Source organism: Triturus cristatus, chromosome 5_1, assembly GCF_964204655.1.
Source record: "Triturus cristatus chromosome 5_1, aTriCri1.1, whole genome shotgun sequence".
Lineage (NCBI taxonomy): Eukaryota > Metazoa > Chordata > Amphibia > Caudata > Salamandridae > Triturus > Triturus cristatus.
The window spans coordinates 48,028,957-48,042,956 of NC_140587.1; the positions used below are offsets into that span (position 1 = coordinate 48,028,957).

The following is a 14,000-nucleotide window of genomic DNA, read 5'->3' on the forward strand; positions in this document are numbered from 1 at the left end:
GCCGGAAAACCTGAATTTCTTATCTTACTTTTTCTGGGATAATTCTTCAGCTCAGAAATGGACATAATTTCCCTCTTAAATGTGCTGTGCAACACATAAACATTGGCTGCCACTTTGAAATATTCGTCTTTAGACTCCGAGACCCTGTTTGAATAAAATTGGTTTCCCCTTTTCAAGGGTCATTTGACACCCTTGTGTGCTAATAATTCAAATTCCCAGTGTGCTCCGAAAGTAGCAGATCAAAAGACTAGGAGTACCCCAAGCAGAGGAGACCTCTGCAACTGCCTCCTGGTGAGTAGTGGAGAACAAACCCTAACCAACTATATATAACCACGTTCCTGCCGTTAATTTCACCTCTGGTATGCATATGTACAGTGTTATGCATCGGCGATCCCTTATATTGGAGAAATGCTGTTTGCGTACAGACCTTGAAAGACAGTGTCAAGTATTGGGCTCACGCATCAGATGATCTGATCTATGGAGAACTTGCTGCAGTGTCTGGAGTGTGAAAAAAGCTTCAACCGGCGGTCACAACTGTGCAAGTATCGGTGGCTCCATACACGTGAGATACCATAATATTGTACGGCATGTGGGAAAAGCTTCTCCGAGAAGTCAAAACTAGGCAAGCATCAGAGAATCCATTCTGGGGAGAAACCATACCAATGTCCCGAATGTGGAAAAGCCTTTACTTTGAGGCCACATCTGTTACAACATCATAGACTTCATACTGCAGAGAAACCGTATCAGTGTACTGAATGTGAGAAAAGCTTCTCTCGAAAGGTGCATCTGGCCTAACATCAGTGAATCCATACTGAGGAGAAACCATACAACTGTGCAGAATGTGGGAAAAGTTTCATTCAGAGGTCAAATCTGTTAGTTCATCAGAAGATCCATTCTGGGGAGAAACCCCACCAGTGTATTACTTGTGGGAAGAGCTTCACTCGAAGGTGGTCTCCAATAGCACATCAGAGGGTTCATACATGGGAGAAACCAAATCAGTGTGAGGAATGCGCGAAAAACTTTTCTCAAAGCTCATGTCTGTTGTATCATAAGAGAATACATACAGGAGAGAAACAGTACCAGTGTACTGAATGTGGAAAAAGCTTCATCAATAGCACAGTTTTGCTAACATATCAGTTGGTCCACTCTGGGGCAAAACTGCACCAGTGTACAAAGTGTGACAAAGGGTTTGCTAGGAGAGCTGATCTCGAAGGGCATCATAAGGTCCACACTGTTGAGAAACCGTACCAGTGTATGAAATGCGGCAACAACTTCGCTCACACATCAGACCTGCTAGTCCATCAGAGGATTCATTCTGGGGAGAAACCCTACCAGTGTAACGAGTGCGAAAAAAGCTTCTCTCGTAGCTCACATTTGGTCTATCATCAGGGACTCCATACAGCGGGGAAACCATACCAGTGTAAAGAATGCAGCAAAGGTTTCATTCAGAAATCGAGTTTGTTAGTTCATCAGAGGATCCATACTGGGGAGAAACTGCACAAGTGTACAGTTTGTGGGAAGAGCTTCACTTGCAGATGGTCGTTAGTAGCTCATCGCAGGATCCATGCTGGTGAAAAGCTGTACAAGTGCAAAGAATGTGGGAAAAGCTTCACTTAGAGCACCGGCTTGAGCAGACACCAGGTGATCCATACTGGGGAGAAACTCCACCCTTGTACTGAATGTGGGAAACACTTTGTGTTGGCGCACACACTTAAGCAACACCAGAGATGGCATGTAAAACATAAGGCAAGCAGCAAAAATAGCCCTTCCAAATTAGAGATTAGCACTGCATGAAACAAAGTCACACCTTCTGTTGCAAGACTACTTACTTGTGGTGTGCCACATATGGGAACACATATGCCTCTGTGAAACATTCTGCTTCACAGATAAACTACACTACAGTGTGGTAAAGGATTCATATATAACATAACGTGTATTTGTAAAGCACACGTTCACCCAGAAGGGTATCCTGACACTAAATAACAGATGTTTATTGTTAGCCAACTTAATGGAACTCATTTTATCGACCTCAGAAGGATGATAGGACTCACCGGGATTTGAACCTGAGACCATGAGGTCAAACTCAGACTTCTACAGGCGTGTGCGTTAGTCCACCAAGCCACCAGACCTGGCTTTCAGTAAACATGTCTGAGGAGATATGAAATGGTCTTCACATGTTTATCCTTAGAGATTCCATAACAGTTGGGATGAAAGCCACCTCACCTTGCAATGCTTGCACTGAAGGAACCCTTTAAATGTGCTAATTGTCATGAATAATACTACAGAAAAATGTAAACTAAGTTTAAAAACCAGCATAATGTGAAATACAAGCCATAAACAATGTGTCATGCTATAGCTGCATAATTCCAAGTTGCTAGTTAAAATCTCTTACCCCGCTTTATATAATGATTAGAAAAAGCATAGCAATTTAGAGGTAATTGGGGGCCAAATGGTCAATAATGCTTATAATTTATTCCATCATTACAAATGTCAAAACCATTTCCAGACTTGCTGTACACTTCAATTTAAACCAGTTAGTACAGTTAGAGCATGGCCGCACAAAAAGAGGACTTTTCAGAAGAACGAACCATTACATGATTCATTTAAACTAGTAAAAGCCATTTGTGCAGAAATCTTAAGTGTTCTTCAGGGATTCCGCTGCTGACCCGGTACAACCTGCAACTGTACCCTCTGTGCAGCCTTTGGAGAGAAAACACATCAAAGGGAATTTTAGGTGCAACAGTTGGTGTGTGGTCCATTGTCACCATGAGTTCCTGTTTGCAGAGGATCATGTCTGAAGATGATATTCCCTTCTACCTCCATGGTACCACCATCTGGCTCCTTGTGATAGTCATGTCAGGACTGAGCACAGTGCAACTAACCTGCAAGAGCAGGGGTAGAAATGCAACCCCCACACGCAGACCAGCAATAGGCATGGTGAAGATCTGCTCTCCTGCAACCCAAGGTCAGTGAGTCCTAACAGGTTTGTGCCATGTGTCGTAGGGTGCAGAGCAGGCTGGGTGCAGCCAAACCCAGCACGCCTGACCCCAGGCTCTCATCTTTCAAGGGTCCATAGGAGGCGAATCTTAGAATTGTTGACTATGATGGGGATGGGTTACGCTTTATAGAGCCTACTTAAACCCACGGCTTCTCGGTACCACAGCAAAGACGTCCTACTTTAGAGATGTGATCATTTCAGAAATAGCCATGTCTCTCCATAGGTAAATAATCATCCGTTGCACAGCGGACCACCATCGAAAGGACTTTGCCACCTTTCTTGGTAGATAGTAAGATAATGAGACAAGGTCATAATTTACCAATGTTAATGTTAACATACATAAAACATGTATTTATTTGTAATATTTTTAGAGAGTACACTAAGCCACAAAGGCATCACTGCACTTACAAGTAACTTATTACAAGACACCTGGTCAAACAGGTGAAACCCCGATTCTGTCAGTCTAGAAATTCATCTTTGAAACTCTTTCCGTAATGTTGGACATCACACTGACCTCTTCCCCGCTCCAGGCCCTATTAGGCTCTGGGAAAGACCTTCCTGAACAAACCAGAAGATATGCAGCCCTGGCATTATTACTCGCCAAGTGTAGAACGGCTATGAGTTGGGGCAGAGGACCCACAGCCACTATCAAAGACTGAATTGAAGACCTCCTATACTGCAGGGATGATGGATGCTTACTCCTCCATGCTACCGTGCACCTCGTGCCCCAAAGATTTATGGTCTCTTGTACGTACTCACCCTAGAGGACGGAGAGCAGAAAGATTCACTCCTTCGTGAACTGAATGTATTTGTATGACTCAGATATGGTTGATCCCTTTCGACGATGGCTCGGATCACATCGCCACAGGAATGACCATGAGTCTCTCCGCATTACAACTTAAACAACTATTGTCCAACCCCACCCACACCAAAGGCCACTTACTCGATCCTGTTTTCAGTAACTGTGCTGGTCTCACAGCGGGAACCCCTTCCCCGCTCCCGTGGTCGGATAACGTCCTGATCCCTCTTTCCTGGGTCACCCCTGACTCCCACTTCCCCACCAACACAACCATTCGTAGGGAACGGAACTGGTCTAAACTTCCCCTGGACTGCTGGTTGACGACCCTTGAAACCTCAAGACCACCCAATAACCCCTAATCCCATTCTAGCCAATGAGGAATACAATAGCTGGATCTACAATTCCCCAGACTCCGTGCTCCCCATGAAATGCTCCGAAACAAAGCGCAGCACCGCTACTGCACCCTGGTATTCCCCCAGATACTGTAAAAAATTAGAGAGGAAATGGCGCCTGGATTATTCCCCTTCCAGCAAAATCACATACAGTAAGGCAATAAAAACTTACAAACATGAAATTAAAGCCTCTCAATCAACCTTTTTCGAAGGAAAAATTAAAGCAGCTGCCTTCATGCCCAAAGAAATCTATTGAGTCGCAAAACCTCTCCTCAAACTCCCTGAGAAGCCACCAAACACTATTGACGCACAAACCCGCTGCAACAACCTTGCAGAGTTCTTCTTCCAAAACATACTAACAATCTACACTACCTTCTCACCCATCTAGCTTGACATAACCTCAGCCAATCTCTCAAATGCAGAAACCCCGACCTTCAGCCACCCTGGATACCCGCCCCCTCTCAATCCCTCCACATTAGAACCCATTATGCACCAGGTGAAATCTGGCTCCCCCCAAGACCCGGCACCCCCACGTGCCCTGCTGCCAGCTATTGGCAACATTCTTCCCACCACACTTGACCTGCTCAATGCCTCCATTTCCTCTGGCATCGTCCCTCCCCCCTGGAAACGCGCCATGGTTAAGGCCCTCTTGAAAAAACCTAACCTAGATCAAGACAACCCCAGTAATTATCGGCCAATCTCCCTGTTAACATGGCTGAGCAAGATCCTGGAGAAATATGTAAACTCAGTACTGGTAGAGTTCCGGGAGAACAACCATCTGCTCGATCTCTCACAGACAGGATTCCGTCCCATGCATGGGACCGAAACCGCCCTTCTCGCGGTAACTGAAGAGGCCAGGAAGATCCTTGATCAAGGAGGCTCTGCAGCAATCATCCTCCATGACTTAAGTGCCGCATTCGACACTGTAAATCACGACATACTAATACACCGACTCACCAACATAGGAGTTTCAGGAAATGCCATCACCTGGTTTAAATCCTTCCTGGCAAACCGCTCTTTCCAGGTTTTTGAGGGCGAAATCACCTCCCCCAGCAAGCCACTGAGTTGCGGTGTGCCTCAGGGCTCCTCCCTGAGCCTCACTCTATCTAACATATATATGAGCCCCCTAGCTGAGATTGTCTGTCCTTTCGGCATAAAAATCATCGCTTATGCCGACGACACTCAGCTAGTGGTGGCCCTTAACCAGTCAAACACCGCCCATAACAACCTGAGTGGATGTCTGGAGGAGGTGGTCAAATGGATGACACTCTCCTGTTTAAAGTTGAACGGAGACAAAACTGAGCTCATGCTCTTAGGTAATACCCCCAAGCTCATTATAAACTCACTGTGGCCCATCTGCCTCGGTCCTGCCCCAGCGCGAAATGACACAATCAAAAGCTTGGGCCTCTGGCTGGATAACTCCCTCAGCTTTAACCATCAAGCAGCTAAACTTGCAGCAACCTGCTATGGTCTACTGAGGCTACTTCAAAAAATTCTTCCCCTACTTCCATTCCAGGCGAGACAGATTATGGTCCAGGGTCTCATTCTATCGCGCCTGGACTTTGGGAATGCCCTCTATCTAGGGGCCCCTCAGTCCACTTTGCGCAAGCTCCAGGTCATCCAAAATTGCGCAGCCCGAACACTCCTTCAGATCCCCCGTCGACTCCCAATCAATCCTGGATTTAAAAACCTCCGTTGGCTCCCAGTTCGGGAGAGAATTGCATTTAAGGCCCTGTGCATTGCCCACAGGGCCTTCTGGAAGACAGACTCTGCCATTAACCGATCGCTGATTAACCCCTACCACCCGAACAGACAGCTTAGATCAGCATCTTCCTTCCTCGCCATAGTACCCAGGATAAAGAGAACTAGATGTGGTGGCTGCTCCTTTGCTTATAACTCGGCCAAACTCTGGAACTGTCTCTCCCTCCACTTGTGGTCAGAGTCCAATCTGCTCCCATTCCGTAAGCTTTTAAAAACTCTGCTCTTCAACAAACCTATATAGTTCCCAACTGTATCCCTGCATGTGTTGTCTGCAGCGCTAGGACGCCTGAGAGTAGCTATCGCGCTTAATAGATTGTCTTTTCATTTCATTTCATCGATTGTTGACTGATGGCTCAGATAGTGAGTCTGTTGACCACTCTTAGGTTAAATGTACCAATCCTCTTTGTGATTTGCATTACGAACCTGTACGACACTTGTTGATGACATGTATTGTTTTAAATGAAAACTTTAAAAGTAAAGAATTAAAAAAAATATGCTAAAGAAGGAGAGTATAGCAGATGACTCCATTAATCCCTGTGAGTTGTAGTTTGAAGAGGTGCACATTTAGTTCTCAATGAAGAGCCAGTGGTTCCGTTTGAAGTCTGACAGAGTCTGGGATGGAGTGCCATAGTTTTGGAGCAGGGCAGAAGAAGGTCTGTTTTAATGTTTTCACTTTTTTGGATTTAGAAATTTTGAGAATTAGCCTCTTCCTTTCATTTCGTTGCACATATGTGAGTTGTAGCTCTGAAGTGAGTTTCTGAATGGGAGAGGTGTGGTGCAGGTGCCAGAGCGACTGACTGCGAAACGCGGGGCTCACGGTTCAATCCCACCTCAGCTCAGCACCATGTGACTCTGGGCAATAGCTCACTTAACCTCCCCGACGCCCCAAAGCGCCCTGAAACCTTAAGGGGAGATATGTTTGTGCTTTACAAATATGGATTAAGGGGACAGAAATTGCCCCTGCGCTGAAACTTGAGCCATTCCACGAACTAACAAGGATGTGGGTTCCCATCGACGAGCGTTATGAACCCCTAGAGTGAATGGGGATTACATATCCGGGGTCACTGCTGCTAACCAGAGAAGCAGTGTTGCTATCTTTCGATAAACAAATTCCTGCACAGGACCTGCTAGACCCTGGTCATCCTCCATAGCAAGTGTCCCAGAGGCTGCCAGGACTGGTGCAGTCCGTAGTGTGGGTCTACTGGAACAGGGTAGGATCAGCATTTGTAGAGCTCAGCACTGTCACCCCTGGGGGCATAGGGGCGCTGGGGTGCAGCTCTCCGTCCAAAAGCCAGATCTTGAGGAAACAGTGGTAAGAGGGAAGAAACGAGCAGAAAAGGCAAAACAGAGCAAGAAACGAGCAGGGGCACAAACAGAGGGTATCAGGTAGACGGGCAGCAGAGGGTAGCGGACTGCGGGTACGCCGGACAAGAGAACTGTTGAATGGGGAGCTGGCACGAGGATCTGTGCGATAGGGAAGGAGTTGATGGGGCACTGAAACTCTACGTGCTAGTTTTGCACCTGAGCCATAAGAGAGGCAAGGTGAGCTGCAGAATAGTGGTGTTATTCCTGCTACTTCTAGAGAGATGCATCTCCAGTCACTGGTTCTTGGCCGTGGGCCCATCCCTTGAGGGGTCAACGTGTGACATGAAGGGGTGGCTGCTGGTAGAAGAGCTCAGTAAAACCAAACATTGAATGGGCACTGGACCCGCTGAAGGCCTGAGAGATTGGGGGCAGAATTACTGGAAATTGTTGGGTGTAAATACTGATGAATCATTGTCTTTCTCATATATTGTATTGTTTTCTAATTGCATTTATATCGCACTTACTACTCCTGACGAGGCGCTGAAGTGCTTTTTCGGTGAGTAGCACGCTACTCCGGAGCCCATAAAGGGTTAGTGGTGAATTAGTATTGTAAAAAAACAAAAGCAATGATAGTTGTGGGTATATTAGTCAGTTATTTGAATTGAGAAGGATAGCGGAGGGACAGAAGAGGGAAAAAGTTTTGCATTTATATAGCGCTTGCTACCCCTGATGAGACGTTGAAGCACTTTTTCAGCGAGCAGCACGCCACTAAGGGATCCATATTAGTGTACAGGGTCACCTATCAGTCATAATGTATGAGAATATTTTATGGGTCCGACTTCAACAAGCAAAACATTTTGATGGTGTTTTTGTTTTGGACACAACTTGCAATTTTTTTTTCAGGTTCTTTAAAAAAGAAATATATATATATATTCCAACGAAAGAACATGCACCACATCAGTGCTGCAAAATCAGGCTCACCAGACCTGCTTCGGTAAAAAGATGCTTTCATTCCAGGCAAGGTAAAAAATCCACAGCCTGGCACGCTTCGGTTCCAGCGAACCGTCACCATATGCGCCTCCATGGCAGGTCGATTCAACCCTTTTTAAATCAAAGTCAAGCAGCGATTCGATAGATGCAGGGACTGGAAGCCGGTGTAGAAGAAAGATGCAGGGCTGGACGCAGGGTGTAGAGTATAGGTGCAGGGACTGGGAGCCGGTGTAGAAGAAAGATGCAGGGCTGGAAGCAGGGTGTAGAGTATAGGTGCAGGGACTGGAAGAAGGGTGCAGTGTATAGATGCAGGGACTGGAAGCCGGTGTAGAAGAAAGATGCAGGACTGGGAGCAGGTGCAGAGGAAAGATGGGGGACTGGAAGTAGGGTGCAGAGTAGAGATGTGGGACTGGAAGTAGGGTGCAGAGTAGAGATGTGGGACTGGAAGTAGGGTGCAGAGGAAAGATGGAGGGTACAGAAGAAAGACACGGGGACTGAAAGAAGGGTGCCGAGTATAGATGCAGGGACTGGAAGCCGGTGTTGAAGAAAGATGCAGGGCTGGAAGCAGGGTGTAGAGTATAGGTGCAGGGACTGGAAGAAGGGTGCAGTGTATAGATGCAGGGACTGGAAGCCGGTGTAGAAGAAAGATGCAGGACTGGGAGCAGGTGCAGAGGAAAGATGGGGGACTGGAAGTAGGGTGCAGAGTAGAGATGTGGGACTGGAAGTAGGGTGCAGAGTAGAGATGTGGGACTGGAAGTAGGGTGCAGAGGAAAGATGGAGGGTACAGAAGAAAGACACGGGGACTGAAAGAAGGGTGCCGAGTATAGATGCAGGGACTGGAAGCCGGTGTTGAAGAAAGATGCAGGGCTGGAAGCAGGGTGTAGAGTATAGGTGCAGGGACTGGAAGAAGGGTGCAGTGTATAGATGCAGGGACTGGAAGCCGGTGTAGAAGAAAGATGCAGGACTGGGAGCAGGTGCAGAGGAAAGATGGGGGACTGGAAGTAGGGTGCAGAGTAGAGATGTGGGACTGGAAGTAGGGTGCAGATGAAAGATGGGGGACTGGAAATAGGGTGCAGAGGAAAGATGCAGGACTGGAAGCAGGGTGGGGAGCAAAGATGTGGGGACTGGAAGCAGGGTGGGGAGGAAAGATGTGGGGACTGGAAGCAGGGTGGGGAGGAAAGATGTGGGGACTGGAAGCCGGTGCAGAGGAAAGATGCTGAGACTGTGTGAGAAGTTGGCCTGATATATGCTGTCCACTAGTTCTAGTGGGCACCTTTTATCAGTCCAAACAACCCCTTATGGTGATAGGTTAAAGACAACCTTTATTGAAAGCTATCCTAGTGGTAGCTATGGAGAACAGCCTTCAGGCTAAGTCTTGAAGGAATGTAAAGCAGCTTGTTTTACCAGTCTATAATCTCTTGAATGATCAAATGAAAAGGAAACCACACCAGGTATATATTTAAAATATATGTATTTAAGATACAACACACCCCTCTAGTCCCTTTATGAGGCTGGAGTTCGAAGTACTTAAGGTACAAGTCAGTAATCCACAGTATTAGCACAAATACACGTTTGGACCCTAGGGGCGTACCAAACCATATACCAATAAAGTGGTATAAGAAACACTACTGAACTAGACACAAGGCCTAGAGCCTGTAGAAGTGCTTGGACCACAAGGAACAACCCAAGGTAGTGACACAGGGGACCCATGGGGTACACGTGCAGTGTAAGAACACAGCCATGAAACGCCGTTTACTTCTATGGGGAAAGTCGCGGTCGGAAATTTAGAGTTTAAGGACACTTAGAGGATATCTACGAGCGAACCCTTTTGGACTTAGAGGTGTCTAGGGCCAACACCCACGGGAGCACCGGAGTACTCGAGTTACCTCACCCAGGGAAGCTGGGTGCATAGGTGCCAAATGGTGTCGGGTCGATTAGCTGATTTCAATGGAAGCTGCTCAGGAAGTGCTGCTGCCGTGAAGAGGAGAAGTGTCTGAAGCGATCCAAGCCCGGATCTAGGATGGAAGGAACCTGAAAGCAGAGGGGACAGAGTCTGGGTCACTTATCAGTGACCAGGGGCACGATGGGCCAATGCCCACAGATGTCTGATGCTTCAGGTGAGTTGACGGGTGTCTTGACTCTTCAGCCACGAGGTCCAGGAGGTGCCGATGATGACCAGGAGCTGGATTGGAGCTGTCCCACGAAGTCTGTCGAGTGGTGAAATGTCGGCGACCAGATTGGACCCAACAAGCCTTGGCAACGGCAAGTCACTTGGAATAAGAGAAAGGACGTCGGTGCAGACCAGCAAGGTCTGGGGGACTCACCCAGCGAGGGTAAGTCAAGTCACGTCTGGAGCAACCAGGAAAGTGCAATCAGAAGAGGAGTTGCCTTCGTGGGGACCCACTAGCCAACGGGCTAGCGATGGCAAAGGAGCCTCAAGCGGTCGCACTTGATACTGGCCCACGGGTCACTCGTGGAGTGGAGGCCAGCAATCTTCGGTGCAGGAGGTGCTCAAGGCTGGGGCTACTTGGAGCCTAAAGCACAACTTCGAGGAAGACCAGGAAGATGATGGAGCTGCAAAAGTTCATGGCGTGCAGGGGTCACGGTTTCACGTCACCCACGATAGCCTCGGGCCTCAGCTTTGCTGTGGACTCAGGGTAGACTCTGAAGTCTGGAAATCCACCTCTGGGGATGCAGAGACTTCGGCGTCCGGCAGGAGCTTCAGAATTGCAGACCGGACAGTTGGTTCTTTGGTGCCAGCCAAGCAGGGGAGTCACTCCTTGACCCCAAGGGAGATTTCTTCAGTCTTCTAGTCGTGATAGAGAGTCGAAGGTCCAGAATATATGTTGCAGAGTTTTGTCCAGGGTAATCTAAAGTCGCAACGACTGGGTTCACATACTTATACAAAGTTTGGGGGTTGGACATACTCTAGGGACCCACCTATGGGAGGGTTTGGAAAGAGGGGTGGTTACACCCATTTCCTTTGTCCAGTTTCGCGCCAGAGCAGGGGCAGGTAGTCCCCTGCAACCGGTTTGAACTGGATTATGCACAGGGACACCCAAGTGTGCCCCCAGTGCAGGACTTCAAAGCACCAGAGAGTGCTCCCGCCCAGCTCCAATACACATCTGCCTGTCTGGGGAGGTGGTTACACCTCCCTGGGACAGGAAACCTATTGTCCAGGCCTCCCCTGACGGAGTTTCTGTCGGCAGTAGGAGGCCAGACCTGTGTCTGTGGCAGTGGCATCCATTTTGTGATGCCAGGGCCGTAGAAAGTCTTTACCGGGTTAGACCAGTGTGAACATGTCTCTCCCTCTAGAATGGTGGAATGCTACTCCCGCCGCCAGAACTGGCGGGTGGGGGTGGTATTCCAAAGCGTTTGACACCAAACACAACATGTTTCCGTGCAGCCAGTTCAAAGTTAGCATTTACCGCGAGGTTATAATGCACTTAAGAGTATATGGTCAGGCTGCACCACAAACAGCATCAGAGGAGGTACTCCGAACGCTGCAGAGGCACTCTGCTCATGCAGGGGCACCCTCTCACATAAAAACCAAGCACTCTGCCATCAGGATTGTTAAGGCCTGCCATAGGAGTGACTTATAGGTTTTATATGTGTGTGCAGTGGTAGTGATATAGGTAGCCTATACCACAGTTAGGGGTGCAAGCACCACCTTAACCAGGCTGCAGTAGCAGACCTGTGGTGTCATTTTGGAGTGCTCCCCAGGGGTGGCATAATACATGCTTCAGCCCCTGGTAGGCGTCTGAGGTACCTATGCCCTAGGTACATAGTATACCATATACTAGGGGCTTATAAGGCACTCCAGAATCCAATTAGAAATATACCTAATGTTCATGGAAACCATTTTAGAGAGGAAGCAGCTAGGCTGGGGTCCTGATTAGCAGGGCCACAGCCAGACTAAGGTCGAAAAACAGTGAAACACCAGCAAAAAGTGGGGGTACCCATGTGAAGCAGATCCTACTCTCCTACAGACTGAAAGCAGGATGCAGAGTATAAATGCATGGACTGGAAGCAGGGTGCTGTGGAAAGATGAGGGGACTGGAAGTAGGGTGCAGAATATAGATGCGGGGACTGGACGCAGGTACCGAGGAGAGATGCAAGACTGGAAGTAGGGTGCAGAAGAAAGATGCAGGGACTGGGAGAAGGTGTAGAGCAAAGACACAGGACTGGAAGTAAGGTGCAGAATATAGATGCGGGTACTGGAAGCAGGGTGCAGAGGAAAGATGGGGGGACTGGAAGTAGGGTGCAAAGTATAGATGCGGGGACTGGTAGTAGGGTGCAGAGTATAAATGCAGGACGGGGAGCAGGTGCAGAGGACATATACGGGGACTGGAAGCAGGGACAGAGTATAAATGCAGGACTGGAAGCAGGTTGCAGATGAAAGATGCGGGGACTGGAAGTAGGGTGCAGAGTATAGATGTGGGGACCGGAAGTAGGGTGCAGAGTATAAATGCAGGACTGTAAGCAGGTTGCAGAATAAAGATGCGGGACCTGGAAGTAGGGTGCAAAGTATAGATGCGGGGACTGGAAGTAGGGTGCAGAGTATAAATACAGGACTAGAAGCAGGTTGCAGAGGAAAGATGCGGGGACTGGAAGTAGGGTGCAGGGTATAGATGCATGGGTGGGAGTAGGCTGGAGAGTATAGATGAGGGGAGTGGAAGTAAGGTGCAGAGTATAGATGCGGGGACTGGAAGCAGGGTGCAGTGGAAAAATGAGGACTGGAAGTAGGGTGCAGAGTATAGATGCGGGGACTGGAAGCAGGTGCAGAGGAGAGATGCAGGACTGGAAGCAGGGTGCAGAAGAAAGATGCGGGGACTGGGAGCAGGTGCAGAGGAAAGATGCAGGACTGGAAGTACGGTGCAGAGTATTGATGCGGGGACGGAATCAAGGTGCAGAGGAAAGATGTGGGGAATGGAAGTAGAGTGCTGAGTATAGATGTGGGGACTGGAAGTAGGGTGCTGAGTATAAATGCGGGACTTGAAGCAGGTTGCAGAGGAAAGATGCAGGAACTGGAAGTAGGGTTCAAAGTATAGATGCATAGGTGGGAGCAGGGTGGAGAGTATAGATGGGGGGACTTGGAGTAGGGTGCAGACTATAGATGCATGGTGGAGTGTATAGATATTGAGACTTGCAGCAGGGTGCCGAGGAAAGATGCGGGGACTGGAAGTAGGGTGCAGGGTATAGATGCATGGGTGGGAGTAGGCTGGAGAGTATAGATGAGGGGAGTGGAAGTAAGGTGCAGAGTATAGATGCGGGGACTGGAAGCAGGTGCAGAGGAGAGATGCAAGACTGGAAGCAGGGTGCAGAAGAAAGATGCGGGGACTGGGAGCAGGTGCAGAGGAAAGATGCAAGACTGGAAGTACGGTGCAGAGTATTGATGCGGGGACGGAATCAAGGTGCAGAGGAAAGATGTGGGGAATGGAAGTAGAATGCTGAGTATAGATGTGGGGACTGGAAGTAGGGTGCTGAGTATAAATGCGGGACTTGGAGCAGGTTGCAGAGGAAAGATGCAGGAACTGGAAGTAGGGTTCAAAGTATAGATGTATAGGTGGGAGCAGGGTGGAGAGTATAGATGGGGGGGACTTGGAGTAGGGTGCAGACTATAGATGCATGGTGGAGTGTATAGATATTGAGACTTGCAGCAGGGTGCCGAGGAAAGATGCGGGGACTGGAAGTAGGGTGCCGAGTATAGATGCATGGGTTGGTGCATGGTGGAGAGTATAGATGCGGGGACTGG

General features: G+C 48.4%; 1 pseudogene; it reads left to right on the top strand.

The window, feature by feature from the left end:
- Nucleotides 1-477: 477 nt before the first annotated feature.
- Nucleotides 478-1,794, top strand: LOC146830131 (uncharacterized; annotated as a pseudogene).
- Nucleotides 1,795-14,000: the final 12,206 nt, after the last annotated feature.